The 16,936-nt window shown below is 49.5% G+C and overlaps 1 protein-coding gene across 2 annotated transcripts in view; it reads right to left on the bottom strand.

The window, feature by feature from the left end:
- Positions 1–16,936, bottom strand: part of pcdh1b (protocadherin 1b) — a 174,768-nt gene that overhangs the window by 15,185 nt on the left and 142,647 nt on the right. The gene's annotated exons all lie outside the window — the stretch shown is intronic.

Below are 16,936 nucleotides of genomic sequence, written 5' to 3'. Positions count from 1 at the left end.
TTAATGCTGCGCCCCCCCCACCCCCCTGCAGATACGCCCCCCCCCCACACCCCCCCTCCGTGTAGCGCTGCATTAACTCACAGCCCTGCCTGTGACACGAAGGCGGGGGCCGTTTCTCGGGCCCTTCAGGGAAATTTCCTCCACGCGGGCCCCCAGGCCGGCGATAACGCTCGGGCCCAATTGATTTTGAGCCATCGCCTCTTAAAACGCCGGGGGAGCAGCCGCGCGGGGGCCGGGGAACAGGTAGCCGCAGATGACAGGCGTGGCGAGTGGGGGAGGGGGGCGTGTGGTCCCCTGACATTTGCCTGCACCACTCCCCCCAAACCCCCCACCCCCCCATCCCCCTCTCAGCCAGGTCTCCCTCCAGTGAGTTGCGGCAGACAGGCAGAGTTGACAGCACCCTCACCCGCCCCCCCCCCTCCACACTCCCCCCCGCCCAACCCCCCCGACTCCCTCCCTGTCTGCCTGACCCCGTCTGCTACTGTGAAAACCTTGCCGAGTCTAATTAAACTTTGGGCAGATTAGAACTTTGCCATGTCAGTCTTTATTCATGCTTAAACAAGTTATTACTTTTTTGGAAATTAAATTAGCTAGCTATTAATTAATCGACACGCCGCTCGGAAAGCGTCGGGGAGAGGGGCGAGGGGAGAATGGAGAGGGGAGAAGAAAGGAGAGAAGACCAGGAGGACAGGAGAGATGAGAAAGAGAGAGAGAGAAAGGGACGAAAGGAAAAAGGGGAATATGGTAGAAAGAACTGAGAGCTGGATAGTTGGATGAAAGGAAGGAGGAGAAAGGGAGAGCGTGAAAAGGAAGAAAAGAGTGATTGAGTCTGTGTCTGATCATGAGAAAGAGAGCAGAAACACCAGGATACTGCAGAGCTCTCCGTTCCTTGGTGCCTGTCACAGTTAAAGAGGGCGAGCAGAGTGACATATGTTAAAGATCTGAATGGACCTTCTGAATAAGGGAATAGCTTCGTGTCTATCCTGGGAGGATCAATTTTTAGATTATATAATATTTTGTAGTGTGTGCATGTGCAAACGTGTGTGTGTGAAAATGTGCTGTACGTAATGGAAAGTGCCCATGTTAATTTATGTACGTTCGTTATTTAATTTGAAGAGAAAAGGGGAGAGTGGTCTATCTGGCCTGAGCGAACCAGTGGACATTGACTGTTCCGTACCATAGACTGTTCTAAACGCACCAGATGACACTCCCTAACCATTCTAGACAAGGCAGCCTGACCACCACCCTGAACGAGAACCCTCTGAGGCGTTCATCATGGTGCATCATGGTCCAGCTCCGGGTTCAACACCCCGACACGCACCCTGACCTCTGGACTTCGCTCATGCGCTGGCTGGCTGAACAAACTACGAACAGTACACCGGCAGCAAAGGCAATATTGAGCGGCACGTTCAAAATGAGTTCTTTTCCCCGATCCAAACACATTTTACTCATGGACTTCAGCTCCAAATCCAAGAACATGCACACAAACATGACATGTAAGACCCTGACAAGCTAAGTATCTATGGCTGCTAAATAATAATAATAATAATAATAATAATAATAATAATAATTCAACAATGATGATGCTGCTGATGGTGATGATTATTATTATTATCATTATAATCATGGTGGTGATTATCATGGGGCTGTCATATTTTACTTGGGAGTAGGACCCGAGTGTCCTATTGCAATTCCTCTGTACTGTAACCTGAAACGGTGTGTTATTTACATTGAATCACTGGATTCATTTTATCATTATTATTCTTTTTGTTTTGTTTTTTACTGGATCTAAATGTTTTGTTTCACTTGACGGAAGCTGGATATGAAAGCACTAAAAGACAGACGAACCAAAACTCCAGGACTGCCGATGCCAGCTGTACGCTGAGTCTGTGTCTGAGAGCAATGCACTTTCTAGGGAAAACAGCCCTAGCTCTCCAAGCAGTCGGATTTTCCGGGATGTGTAACTACAGAAGTGTGTTAACCGTCATGGTAAATCGTGGTCCACTGACCCATTTCCAGCCACATGTGGTCCAAATCCCAGTCTCAAAATCAATAGTTAAAAATAGTACATTTTCCCACATAACTTCCCACTGTCTGTATGGGGAGGTTTGAGAAGGAAGTCCCACAGAAGATTTTGTGAGAAGGGGGGGTTGAGTTTAGTTGAGTTTTTCTTTTCTTTTCTGACTATTGTCTCTTTTTTTTGAAGAAATGCAGCAAATAATTAAAAAGAGTAGAACCTCTAAGTTTCAGTGTTGCAACTGTGGAAAAATGAGAGCCCCCTGCTGGCTCCAGGAAGAAACTGCGCCTTTTTTTTGAACATGGAAAACGAAGAATTGCAAAGGAGATCTAAAGCAGTGGGAATCTGACCAACCGAGAGAGAGATAGCCACAGCACAATCCTGCACAGTCCTGAACGTCGTTATCTGTTTAGAAGACTACACTAGATAAAGGTTTTCCAAAGACTACACTACTCACAATTCCATCCAATCACAATGTGGATGCTTTTCCTCATGGAAAAAGATGTACTCACAACCCTTCAACCCTTCTTTTGACAGCCATGAACACATAAGTCTGTGACTCCTGTGCAGAACATGTGCACACATACATACACAGGCACACACACAAGCACACATGTGCATGCACACACATATGTACATGCACATAAGTACACACACACACACACACAGACAAGCACACGTACACGCACGCACACACATACCGGCGCATGAGTGGACACACACACACACAAGCACACATGTATGCACACACATATGTACATGCACATAAGCACACACACACACACACACTCACAAGCACACACAAGCACACACGTACATGCACACGCACACATACAGGCGCATGAGCGGACACACACACACACGCGCGCATACATGCACTTTCCTTCAAATGAGCACACGCTGCTTATGGGGCCCATTAAAATTACATCGTAACAGAAAAGAAAGAGCCTATAGTTTCCTGCTCCATCTCACTTAAAGCAGAAATGACACCTCCCCATGTGACATCATAACATATGGCCCAAACTCCAGATAAACCGCGAGTGAGGAGACAGGCGGTGTGTGCACACGCTGAAACAAAGATGTCCAGAGGATGACAGACTCCCCGCCATGAAACTGTACGCTATAAATAATCATTTCAATTATTTACAGGCTGAAGAGGAGGAAAGAAACACTCAAACAGTAAGAGAAAAATATCCCCGGCACCCGTTCTATTCTTTATCTCCAACTGAGACATAATACAAAAAAAAAATATTAAATCATGTAGCAAACAGCAAATGCATTTCTCCTGACGCTGGAATGAAGGGCCTGTATTACAGCCCGGGTTGAGGTGAGGAGCACTGCAGAAGGCATAGCTTATTAGCACACTTTCTCAATCTCTGAGAAATCCAGCGAGCTTTCTTAATGGAAAACGCATTGGGTGCAAGGCCAAATCTATTTCCATGAGCAGGGTCACCGAAGCAGCCAAGCCAAAACAAACAAATAAATAAATAAATAAATAAATTTAAGAAATCTATATTTGCTTTGGAGAGTTGATAATCGATCCTATGACGCAACATTTCAACATTTGCCGATAAGAATTTTTTGTACTGCAGGAACCGAAGAAAGAAAGCTTCGGGTAAAGAACGGAGACGGATAAAGAAGCGAAGGAAATATCAGAAAAGAAAAAAAAAACGATCCTAGGCCGCGCGGAGAGGTCTGTAGGGATGCTGCAGGTGACCTTATCTAGACAGCCGCTCGGAACATAAAGGCACACAGACTCACAGGCACGGAACGAATGCGTGTGTTACCGGCCGACAGCTGACAGAGAGATCCCTAAATTTGGAGAAAGGGGAGACGGTGTGCTGAGCAAAGTGGCATGTGTTCCCTGATTAAGTTCCCCGCACGTCCGGGGACCAGCTCCCTCCCGCCAAGTTTGTGCAGTGCCAGCGATTCTCCGGTCCTGTAGCATATGTCCTACATCGCGAAGCCAAGGAGCAGGACTAAAGCATTTTTTCACAGCTAAATTATCAGCGTTAGCGGCCAGTGCGCGCGCGACTCCGGCTCTCCGATTACGCCCGCGCCCTTCCCGTGTAACGGCAGCGTCTGCTAGCATCCGTTTCCCGATTCCACCGTGTCCTTCAGACGCGACGTTATTTTTATCAATGGGAAGGGCAACAAGCGCCAGAGCTTAGCGCCACAGCGGGGTCATGATGAGCGCGCGCGCTTTCAAATGACAAAAAAAAGAAAAAAATTGCTTATATATTTTAAATGTTATACAAAAATGTGATGTGCTCTTCAAAGAAAGGAAAGGAAATGCACTCTCTTTTCTCCTCCAAAGAAATCTGATGATCTGGCAGGAGAAGAATGGGAGATAATGGCTGGGCTTTTCAGTTCTGAAATGAGCCCGCATCGTTTGTTCAACTCAAATAATGATTTGATAATTAGGCGTAATGATAATAAAGGATTTAGGATATTTTAATGACATGGCCTCGTGGATTCTTGGACGCTCACATGCACACGCACGTGTGTGTGCATACAGTACTGGCGCACTCCTCGTGGGGGTGGGGTGCTGGGCCAGGGGCGGGGTACTGGGCAGGGGGCGGGGTGCCAGGCCGGGGGCGTGTCCAGATTTTGGGCTCAGATTGGAGGAGTAATGGCAGGGCAGACTGAGTGCTGTGCCTTCCTTATGTCACTGCGTAGCTTGGCTTATTCATTCAGAACCAGACACGGCTCACACACACACACACGCGCGCGCGCCCACGTGCACACGCATACACACACAAACACACACGCACACACATGCGCGCGCACACACGCAAGCACACACACACACTCATGACCACACACATAGAAAACACATCGACACACACACACACACACACACACTCTCTCTCTCTCTCTCCCTCTCTAGTAAGCAGACACACAAAGCACAAATACACAGTCTTTATCTGCACTTTATCTGTGTCTGCACAGACTTTTGTATCTTGAGAACCTTGATGACTTCAGCGTGTGCTTTATTTTGTAAAATCAATATGTCTGTACTACAGGCTGAGTACTTATAATGACAATCACAGACAGGGCAAGAGGACAACCGGACCGACAGAAATAACAATAATGGAGTAAATCTAAGCGGAAAGCATAAAGCCACATATCAGACTACCTTTCTGACCCGCTGAATCGGTACTGCTCCAGGCGGGTCGATGGCTGCCGTGTTATCAGCCAGCAACAGGAAAGTTGCAGCCACAATGTGTCCAAGTGTTCTAGTGTATTAGCATAGTATTGATCTGGCAACCCGGCCCTCCCTCTCCGTCTCCCCTGTCCGGCTGCCAGCTCTCTCGACGACCGGCGTCGATACAGACGGTCTCAGTCAATGATGAGCAGAAATGAGAGAGAGAGAGAGAGAGAGAGAGATAGAGGGAGGGAGGGAGAAAGACAGAGAGAGAGAGGGGGGGAGAGGGAGAGAGAGGGAGAGAGAGTGACAGAGACAGAGAGAGTGAAAAAGAGAGAGGGAGATCTGAATCACTGAATAAAAGCCGTATTTATTGTCATTGTTGCTCGTTAATATCCACTGGGCTGTACGGAACGGCATTCATTTCTGTCTGGTGCTCTTGGGGGCGAAGGCTGTCAAAGTTTAGCTGCATAATTACTTGTTGTTTGTTGTTGTTTTGTGTCACCTCTGCTTTGGCAGCACTGTACCACTGCGTGTCGAGCCAAAAAAGCACCTTGAGAATGAAATTGAAATTTGTGGGAGGTGGGGGGGGCTGGGGTAGGGGGTGAGCGAGGTGAAATGTTGTGATGCCAAGTACCATGTCAGCGCTCAGTCCTCCAGTCAAGGCACGCCGTTAACCTGGAGGACGGCGTGTTCAGTGTCAGGGGCAACACGCGGAGGGGACTGGGTAACCGTTTGAAAGATGAAAGAGACAGAAACGTGAAGAAATAAATATGAGAGAGAGAGAGAGGGAGGGGGAGAGAGAGAGAGAGAGCGCTTTTACAAAGCTCTTTAAATCATCCTAATAAATGTGAACCCAAGCACCCTCTTTACGTGGTGCATCTAAAGGCTTCTCTCAAGTGCAAATATACACCTAGAAAATATGTGTTTAAGTGCAAAAGAATATCGTTTGCAACTGCATACAGAAACAGGGATTACCCTTCAGAATGTCATGCTTCACATAGCTGGCCAAGCGTACATATATTCATCGCCCTTACGTTGACAGACCGTTCCTCACATGTCGTTACTTCAGCAGCTTGCACCATGGCGACCAAATATCATCATTTAATTGTCTGGCACGTCTCTTGATCCTGAGCAAATCACACAGCTTAACATTTTTTTTAATACTTTTCGAGTTTTGCTTAAGTGCCTTTCTCGAGGACGGTACGCTAGCAATGCTACGTACGGAAATCTAGCCGGCAGCCGTCTGTTGGTTGAACGCCTGTGGCTGCCGTACGTTTGGATGCGAAACGGCTCCCTTATTCAATCCGCACCAGCACTGCAGCGCAGCTCCTGCACGCTTTGAAAGAGAATTGCTGAATAACCGTCTGTTCGACCTCTCCCATAAAGCACAAAACCCGACACGCCGAGATAACCGACAAGGCAAAGCGATCTTACCCGGGAAACTGTGAAGTATTGCAACCACATAAATATTAAACTCGGTCAAGGCGCAACTGAAAATAGCAACAGTGCTCTGTACTCCGTACTGTACGTTGACATCACAGTTTACCAAGGCGTGATGTTACTGAAAGAGGCCACGGTGGTATAAATGGTCTTAAATAGCGCACACCGCCATGCTGATATTGAAACTGACCGCAGTCTCGACATTAATGCACATGTGATCAGAAAGAGAAGAGAAAACCTGAGAAACAGGTGCACGGTTCTATAATTGCTGATGTCAACGTTCCGGAAAAGGGCAAATGCACAAATGAGCAAACGAGGGGATTGACCCGAAAGCGAAACCGCAAGACCTCGTCGTGGGAATACTGTGGGAATACTGAGGAAAAGCGAAATGCCTGGAAAACAAAAAAAAGAAGAAAACAAAAGAGCATGATATTGCAATCTGTCTATTTGTCACATCTCTCCTTCTCTCCGCAATAAGACATTACGCAAAAGGCAGGCTACTTTGTCTGCGACAGGTTATAAATAACAGGAGCGGAAAAAGACACGGTGACAAATAATAACAGAGGAGACCCTCGTGAGGGGGCACGCTGGGGTGGGGGGATGGTGGGGGGGGCAGGGGGGGGCAGTTTTCAGCTTGTTTTCAACAGGTCCTGGCCGATGATGCAAAGGCACGCGTGAATAATTCAAACCGGCCCGAGAATAAAATTCCCCAACCCATCGAACCGTGCCTTAGGACTCCTGGCGGACGCCTGGGGAGGTGAGCTGAGGAGACTGAAAACCAGTCAGCCCGCCATCGCTGAGGCAAGAGACGCACACACACACACCCCATCATCTCTCAATTTAGGAAAGCAAATAAATAAACAAATAAATAAATACGTATAAATGGGTAACTAATATTGAAACAATTTTCCGAAAAGTACTTTCTCCTGGAAATGAGGAGGCTCGCTGGGCTCTTTTGTGCTCTCCGCGTTTCTTTATTTTTATATTGATGAGAGAAAATAACATTTTCTGCTCTGACCTTCATCATGCTGTTGCCTATCATTTATATTTGTTTGGCATCCATGTGGGATGTTGAGTATACACAGCGCAGTTCTTTATATGCCTCACTGTCAGGCTGTGTGCCTGCACACACACACACACACACACACACACACACACACAATATCTGGTGTTTTATTTGCCATATTATTATCAATTTAAATAATAATAATAAATGCAAGAAAGTGGTCAAAGAGGTGGTTAACACATTTAACTTTGAACAAGAACCATTTTTTGTTGGGGCAGGGACATTGAGTTCTTTGTGATCAACTTGCACATGCTTTACACATATCTCCACAATTTTGGGGTTGGGTTACATTACAGGGATTTGGCAGACGCTCTTAGCCAGAGCGACGTACAACAAAGTGTATAACCATAACCAGGAACAAGCGTGTTGAAAACCCTAGAGGGAAGTACAGTACCAAGTGCAGGGAACGACCGCGTAGTTTAACTTGGGTTCAATCCCAACCCCCGCACGCACCCTGTGCTCTGGGAGTACCACTTTCAGTCTCCCTGTTTATTCCACCTCTCCACCTCCCCTTCTTCCACCTTCTTCCTCTGTTTCTCTCACTCCTTTTCTCTCCCTCTCCCCGTCCCCCTGCGCAAGAGCTTCATTAGTTTCCGGCACTTAGCGCCGAGCCCTGGGGAGCGTTGGTAACAGATTAACCACTCCATTATTGCCACCGCAGCGCGGACCAAAGCACCGCGCCGCTCCTGTAGCTATTAGCACGGGTCAAACCCCATTCATCAGCGCTAATGCTAAGGCAACATCGGGGATTATCGCATAATTAGGATTATTCATATTTTTTCCGTGTTCTCGACGCTCGCCTCCTTAAGACCGCGAAAACTTCACCCGACCGCTGATCGCGGAAACCGCGCGCGTGTCGCTCTCGGCGAACTTGGCGGGTCATCTGCCGCGTCTCCTGCGTGGTCACTAACTGTAGAGGCTGAATGAATGTAAATCAGACCGACTGTAGCTCACAGTGTTGAAGCCATAAGAGTGTAGCTCACAGTGTTGCAGCTGTAAGAATGTAGCTCACAGTGTTGTAGCCATAAGAGTGTAGCTCACGGTGTTGTAGCTGTAAGAATGTAGCTCACAGTGTTGTAGCTGTAAGAGTGCAGCTCACAGTGCTGTAGCTGTAAGAGTGTAGCTCTCAGTGTTGTAGCTATAAGAGTGTAGCTCACAGTGTTGTAGCTATAACAGTGTAGCTCCCAGTGTTGTCTCCATAAGAATGTAGCTCACAGTGTTGTAGCCGTTAGAGTGTAGCTCACAGTGTTGTAGCTGTAAGAATGTAGCTCACAGTGTTGTAGCTGTAAGAGTGTAGCTCACAGTGTTGTAGCTATAAGAGTGTAGCTCACAGTGTTGTAGCTGTAAGAGTGCAGCTCACAGTGTTGTAGCTGTAAGAATGTAGCTGACAGTGTTGTAGCTGTAAGAGTGCAGCTCACAGTATTGTAGCCATAAGAGTGTAGCTTACAGTGTTGTAGCCATAAGACTGTAGATCACAGTGTTGGAGCTGTAAGAATGTAGCTCACAATGTTGTAGCCATAAGAGTGTAGCTCACAGTTTTGTAGCCATAAGAGTATAGCTCACAATATCAGTGCCATAAAAATGTCACTCAAAATGCTGTAGCCATGAGAATACCACTCACAGTGTCATACCCATAAAACTATCACTCACAGTATTTTAGTCAGAATTTCACTCATGTCATAGTCATAAGAATTTTACTCAGTGTCCAGGCCATAAGAATGTCACTCACAGTGACCTAGCTTATGTCCAGTTGTGAAAAGCGACACACCTTCATGGTTTTAGCAATTTTGCTTTTATTGCTAATCAATAAGTGCTCATTGCTACAGCTGCATTGCATTGCAGCATAGTTTTAGCCAGTAAAAGAGCAGCCTATCACAATAGCCTACATTACAGTACAATTTTTAGCACAATACATTATTGTACAGTAACAAATAGTGGTTTCCAGTTTGGCATATTATAGTATTTTACAGTACAATACAGCATTGAGAACAGCGATGTATCCAATGCTAATGCGTGGTTCAGAGAAGGCAGTACTGTAGTGTGGGTGTTTGCTTTTGTACGAGTGGAAAATGGAGGCAGGGGTGGGAATAGATGATTAATGCTTTTAAATGACCACAGCCTTTCTGCTGGGCATGTGAAAGAACAAAAAGAAACCAATGGGGGGGGGGGGGGGGGCTTGGGGGGAGTGGTTGAGGCAGAAATGTGGCAGAAGCGACAGGGGGTAGGGGGTGACAGGGGGCGGGGGAGTATAGCCTCTCCTCCTGCCAATCTACCGGAAAACATCAACCCGCCCCTGTGATACCGGCCAATGGGCTCTCGCACACGTCCCGCCCCCCCCTCCATCCCCCACCCCCCGTGTTCGGGGCGAGCTACGGGAGGAGCGGTGGGAGGGGGTGGGTGGTGGGGGGGGGGGGGTGGTCGTGCAGGGCGCGCTGCATGCCACCCGCCGGTCTCACCAGACGGAACGGATCACACCCCTCTACGAGGCGTCTTGGCGCGGGCTAAATATACCCGCCTCTCGCCGGGCGGCCGCCTGACGTCCCTGTCCTCAGTTTCCTCCGCGAAAAAACGCACGCCGCCTCGGCTGCTCCCCCGTTTGCCCTCGCCACGGCAACCACCGCCTACGGCTACCGGAAGGGAGGAAGGCACCATCACAGGCACCATCGGCTCCACACCGGGCGTGACTGTGGCTGATACAGACGTGGAGGAGGATGTGCAGTCACTCTCCAATCCCGTTTCATAATCTTTTACTTTAAAAAGTCAATTTTCTGTCACAAGAAGAGGCAGATTGGAGCCTTTAGATTATTATTATTATTTTATTTTTTATTTTTTGTATTGCAGTAAATTAGAAAAAAAAAAGATTTGGCAATGTGTTTGATTCATAATTAAACAAGCTTACTCTATTTTTTGCCACTGATAGTGGCTTGGCTCCAGGCTTTCATTCTTTTGCATCACAAATTAGTCTGAAGTATATATAAAAATGCATGAAGAAAGAGAAATCTTCTAATCTTCTACCTGTTTGTGTTTTCTCAGTTCTCAACGTAGTGCAGCTCTAGTGTATGTGTGCAGGTGTGTATGTGTGTGTGTGCGTGTGTGTGTGGAAGTAATTTATCTCTTTTGGGGTTCCACTGCAGGTCATGGCCAAGTTTCCTGAAAAGCATTTTTCTACGGGGAGGGGGCTGGTGACCCCTCATTTCAATGGCCTCGAAAGAGTGACAAAAAGACAGCCAGAGGAATGGAAGGACGGTTGGCTTTGTGCTTTTGAGAAGGATGAGTGAAACTGAAGACTGCGACTCGGGGTCCACACCCAGATATGACACCCTCACAACCCCCCACCTTCCTATCACCCTTGCTCCCTAAAAAGGGTGCTTCCCCTTTTGTCCAAAACCAGACTGAATAAATAAATAAATAAGTCAATGAATAAATAAATAAACAAATAACAAAGTTTCTGATAAACTCACAAAAAAAAAAAAAACATTAATCTTGGAAGGACTTCAAATGGAAGGAGCTTCTACAGTAAGTAAATAAATAAATGCACCGCATACAGTTTTCTCCTCGGTTTTCCCCCAGAAAATCTTCATTACAAATGCAAATGAGGCTCTCTTATTCTCTTAAAGCTATCCCCTCATGCCAAGTGCCTTGGCGCTTGCCCACAGAAAAGTGGGCCACAGTGGGGATGTGCGCCCACAAAGGCGGCACTGTCAAAGCCGGGGGGCGCGGGGGGGTGGGGGGTGGGGATGGCGGGGTGGCGGCGGTGTTGGGGTGGGGGTGGGGGTGGTTGAGACGAGAAGGCCAAGGTGCCTGTAGCCTGAGAGAGAGCGGGCGGCAGCCAGTGCTGCTGAGCCGCTAATTAGGGGAAGCAGGAGCTCCAAACGACGGTAAGTGGCGGGGGCGTTTCCTGAGAGCGAGGGCGGCAGACTCGTCTCTCTCGCGCGCCTTCCTCGGGGGCACGGGCGCCGCGTCCGACTCAGGAGACCGTCCGTCGGGAGGGCGGAGCTTCCCCCTGGCTACACGCTCCTTCAGCAAGGGAGGGCTCCGTTTTCTCAGACTGTGTATCCTCTATGTGGGGGTGGGGCTAAACCTGAGGCCTTATCTCGAGAGGGGCGGAGCCATCTCTTACTGCGCTTTCTTTGCAAGACCTGGCTCATTTGTCATGAGAGTCACCACTGTCACCGAGAGACCAGTCCTGGGGAAGGGCGGAGCTATCTGTGACCTCACAGTCATCATGAGGCACGGCAAGGGGCTGTCTCCAACCACGCTTTCCTACAGAGGAGCAGAGCTGCCTCCAACTGCCACATTCCCATTAATGGGGCAGGGGCTATTTCCGACCGTACATTCCTTGTGGGGGCGGAGCTATCTCTGAGCGCGCGGCGTCCGTTAAGTGGATGGAGAGGCACCTTTAAGCTGAGCGCCACACCCGTTTTTTTTTTTTTTGGTTTTTTTTTAAAGCTACTGACCCTGCAGCCTCCCGCTGCACGAACAGAGCCCCAGGGGGCGCCACATCGGCGGCCGCCCGAGCCGCCTAACTGGGGCAGGAGAGGATGGGCCCCGGGGCCACTCTGCTGAGGGGCGCGGGGGCGGTGCCGGACTCGCGTTTCGGCTATAACACCACAGCGTTAGCAGCGAGGCAGACGGGAAGCGGGTCGTTAGCGATTCGTTGGTTAGCCTCTCCTGATGTGTGGAGGAATGGCAGCCCTGCAGCTGAACAGCTCATTGCTGGAGAAATATTCTGCTCCTCCACGCTGAAAAGACAAAATGCACTCCCTCCCTCCCCCTCTTCAGAAACCGGGCCCTGGAGCTGCACAAAAAATCCCTGGCATACTGTTTGGGAAAGCAGACAAATACTTCTGAAATTTTAATAAACACAAATGCACACTTTGTCGTGTGTGCATGTTTTTTTGTTCTTGTGTGTGTGTGTGTGTGTGTGTGCACCAGTGTGCATAAATGTGTTTCAGGCTGTGTGTATGTGTGTGTTTACTTGTTTGTGTGTGTGTGTGTAGGTGTGTATCTTTGTGTGTGCACCCGTGCATCTAAATGTGTGTGTGTGATCGCGTATGTATGTGTGTGAGCTTGTATGCATATATATATATATATATGTGTGTGTGTGTGTGTGTGTGTGTGAGGTATGTTGTGTGTGGTGTATGCATTATATATATAATTTTATGTGGTGTGTGTGTGGTTGTGTGTGTGTGTGCGTATGCGTGTTCTGCATTATGAGGTCCGCTCTGAGTGCTGTTTGATGACTGTGGCGTTGTGGGGACCGCAGAGCCAGGTCTGTGTGTGGCACCGCGAGGTCCCCGCCAGTGCCAGCGGCCGGGCCTGACGAGCGCTGCTTGGCGAGGGCCGCGGCGGAAGGTTAATTGAAGGGAGCAGCCGTAGAGCGACGGGCCGGCGAAGGTGACGGCTCTCGTTCGGAATTCCAGCGCACCACAGGCCCCAGTGAATTACTGCACTCCCCGTCACCGCCGACTCAAAGGCCAGCGTTTTTACGGCACTAATATACTCCCCCCCCCCCCAACCTGCGCCGCGGTGAAACAAAATACGGTCCGGTTCGTTTGATGGGGGGGGGGGGGGGGGGATGGGGGGAGGAGGAAGGCTGGGCAGCTAATCCTCAGCGCACACAACGCGAGCGGAAGGCTGGACTCCGTAATGAGGGCCTATTACCCCAGAGCAAACGCGTCGCCCCCCCCCCCCCCGCTCTCGTCCTGCGCACGAGAAGTCACACACGTGGGAAGATTATCCCTTCTGCTCCGTGTTTCTTTGGGTAGCGGGCGACGGACCCCTCGCACTTGGCACCGGGCGCTCCCGGTTTAATGAGAACCCTCTGTTTGCCCCGGCTAATTTGGGACGCGGGCGCCAGCTTGCAGGGACCGCGACCGTACAAACAGCGCACTGAACGCCCCGCTAATGGGGTTTAGAAGCGGCTCGTTTTCCAGGCATGTTCGCGGCCGCCTAATTAAGGCCCTGCAGCAGGACAGGGAGGGCGTGCGTATGCGAGTATGGAGGTGCGTGGGAGTGCGTGTGTCGAAGTGTACATGCATGCGTATGTGCATGTGAACATGCACGTGGGTGCACTTACTTATATGTTTTTTTCTGTTCTATTTTTGTAGGTTCGTATCTGTGTGTGTGTGTGTGTGTACATATGAGTTTGTGTGTGTGTGTGTGTGTGCGTGTGCGTGTGTGTGTGTGCGTGCGTGTGCGTGTGTGTGTACGTGTGTGAAAGAGACAGGGTTCAGTGAGAAGCTGGCAGAAGCCCCTGTAATCAGTTCTGATAACAAGTAGCCATCTGTCTGAGTTCACACTGTCACATTGGCACTGAGCTGGGGCTCTCAGAAAACGAGCACCTCGGAACACACGCACAAACACCACACACACACACACACACGTACACACACACGCACACTTACACACACACACAGGCACACACTTACACACACACACACACACAGGCACACACTTACACACACACGCACACTTACACACACACACACACAGGCACACTCTTACACACACACACACACACACACACATTCACAAGCACACAGGCACATACACACACGGACACACACACACTCACGTACACACACTCAAGCACACACACACACACACACACACACACAGGCACACACACTACACACACAACACAGCACAGTAACAACACAAGCACACAAGGCACAAGCACACCAGACTCACGCCCTCATGCACAACAGGAGAAAGTAGAAGCAGAGGAGGAGAGGAGAGACAGAGCTGGCGTGGATGCACAGCGAGACTGCAGCCGGTCAGGCCTAGAAACGGAACAGTGATTAGCGTTGGGATTGTGGGAGCTGAACAGGCTCTCTCTGGCGTTGGTGAGCGCTCTCTCACACCACTTCTATCTCACCCGGCCCAGCCCAGCCTGCCCGCCTCTCACGGGACTGCTCCGGGTCCCCGCCGCGGCCCTCTCTCTCCCGCCGATACGCTGCGGGGGGTCACTCGGCGTCTTGCAGCAGGCCAACGGGACTCCACAGACCGGCTCTACACTGAGTCTATGCAGGGAACACAGAGCCCTCCATTACAAAGCAGCTATGTACCCGGACACAAACACACACACACACACACATGCACACATGCGTGTGGATGCACGCACACGCAAACACATGCACACACACATGCACATCCACACACACACACACACACAGCGAGGAAGTCACATTGCCTGTTTCAGACGTGCTCATTAAGGCTTAAACCCAATTGCTTTGGATAACCACAGAAACAGTGCTCACTAGGTAGGAGGAGAGCACAAGCACTTCCTGTTTTCATACGCACACGCACACACCTCTTTCAGAGAATATCACGGCTAGAAAGAGAGAAGAGATGCATCTCCGTACCGATTCAGTGCAGACGCCCACACCAACCCCCCCAACCACCCCCCCTCCCCCCCGCCCTACAAAAAAAGATTAAACTTGCAAACTGTCAGCTAATGTTATTTTGAGGCATTTAAATACCATTTGCCAAAGCAAAGCTGAAAAAATAATTGTACTCTTCTTTTTCTCTGCTCAATAGAAATGTCACATGCTCACATTCAACACAGATTTATGCAAATTACCCAGCTTTTTTTTTTTTTAATATATGCATACAAAAGATACTATTTATTTCAAACCGTGTGTTTTTCAGTTCGAAAGAGAAAGGGAACGCGGTTTCAGAACAAGCCTCGGCTATGGATAGTGAAATCTCAGCGCTAAACAAATCTCTTTGCTCACCAGCGACAGCGAGAGAACGTCCAAACATCAAAATGGTATTTATTGTCAGAGACGATTATGATTGAATTGGAAGCGACCGTGTGCGGAACGTACTGGAAAGCGAGCTGTGCTCACGAGCGGCTTCTCCCCCTGCGCTGCGTCGCCACGGCTTCCAGGCGGCCGTAAGGAGGGCACTGCCGGGACAGTGTGTGTGTGTGTGTGTGTGTGTGTGTGTGTGTGGAGAGTGAGTGGCAGACTGTGTTCACAGCACTTAACAGTGAATGCTTTACAGTGCAGTCTCTAATGAGCGAGTGCAGGACAGACGTGGTTTAAACTCTCTCATTACGTACAAGGGGGGGGGGGGGGGGCACTTAACTCCTAATGGATCTATTCTCTTCTCCGAGCCGGTGTCTGTGATTGAACAAAGCTGCTGTCGGGCTTCTCACCTCCTCTCACCTAGATCCACTGTACCGCATTTACACTCCACAGCTCCCTTCTGCTGACTGATTAAAGCCATCATTCAGCCTCTCTCTCTCTCTCTCTCTCTCTCTCTCACTCGCTTTCTGTCCCTCTCTCTCCCTCCTGCTTGCTCTCTGTCTCTCTCTCTCTCTCTGTCCCTCACTCTCTTCCGCTCGTTCTCTCTCTCTCTTTCTCTCTCCGTCCCTGTCACTCTCTGTGTCTCTGTCCCTATCTCTCACTATCTCTCTCTCTCTCGCTTTCTCTCTGTCCCTCCCTCTCTCTCTTGCTTTCTCTCTCTCTGTCAAATTCAAAATGCTTCATTGGCATGCAATACATACGTAAATACTGCTAAAGTGTACATACAGAAATATGTTACAACATGAACATAAATTGAACATAACAATTGTCCCGCTACTCGAAGTTCATGGCAAAGCACCCCTCATCTCTCTCGCAATCCTCTAATCCCACCCCCCGCCCTCACAGCTTCTTCAGAGACAGACCTCTCTGCACTCTCACGCCCCCTGTGGAAATCCCAGAAATGACGGCCTGTCCTGCTTGACACTCCGCGTCTGAGCCACGGCTCGGAGAAAGGGTGACCCCTGACCTCCGAGCTTCACAGAAACTGACGGCTGACAGCACAGCCTGGGCTTGGGGTGAAGGTGGGCTGGACGGGTTGCCTGGTGACGGGCAGCCGTGGGTGATCTGGAATGGCCAAGCAGCTCCGTCTCATTTTCGGCTCAGCTCACACTATGTCCCCGGTGCGTGATGTCATCAAAAAGAGCCTAACCGTCCCCCTGCATTCACTGATGGACCCTGGCCCATTGCAGCATTACGCAGAACCATGGCAACCACACCCCGCCTCCCCTCCACCAGTTGCCGCTGTGCTTCAAGATCCTCAAACAAACGGATACGTATTCCACACCTCTGTCTGCCACCACTGCCTCCTCTCACTAGTAACACACTCACACTGCATGAAACACTCTCCCATAGGTGACATGAAACGCACACACAAGCACGCACACACACAGTACTACGGAAACATCAGCTACTCCACATTCTCATGAGCAATGTTTTTCAAGGCGATG

Source organism: Anguilla rostrata, chromosome 3, assembly GCF_018555375.3.
Source record: "Anguilla rostrata isolate EN2019 chromosome 3, ASM1855537v3, whole genome shotgun sequence".
NCBI lineage: Eukaryota > Metazoa > Chordata > Actinopteri > Anguilliformes > Anguillidae > Anguilla > Anguilla rostrata.
This window is presented reverse-complemented; position numbering and strand designations above follow the sequence as displayed.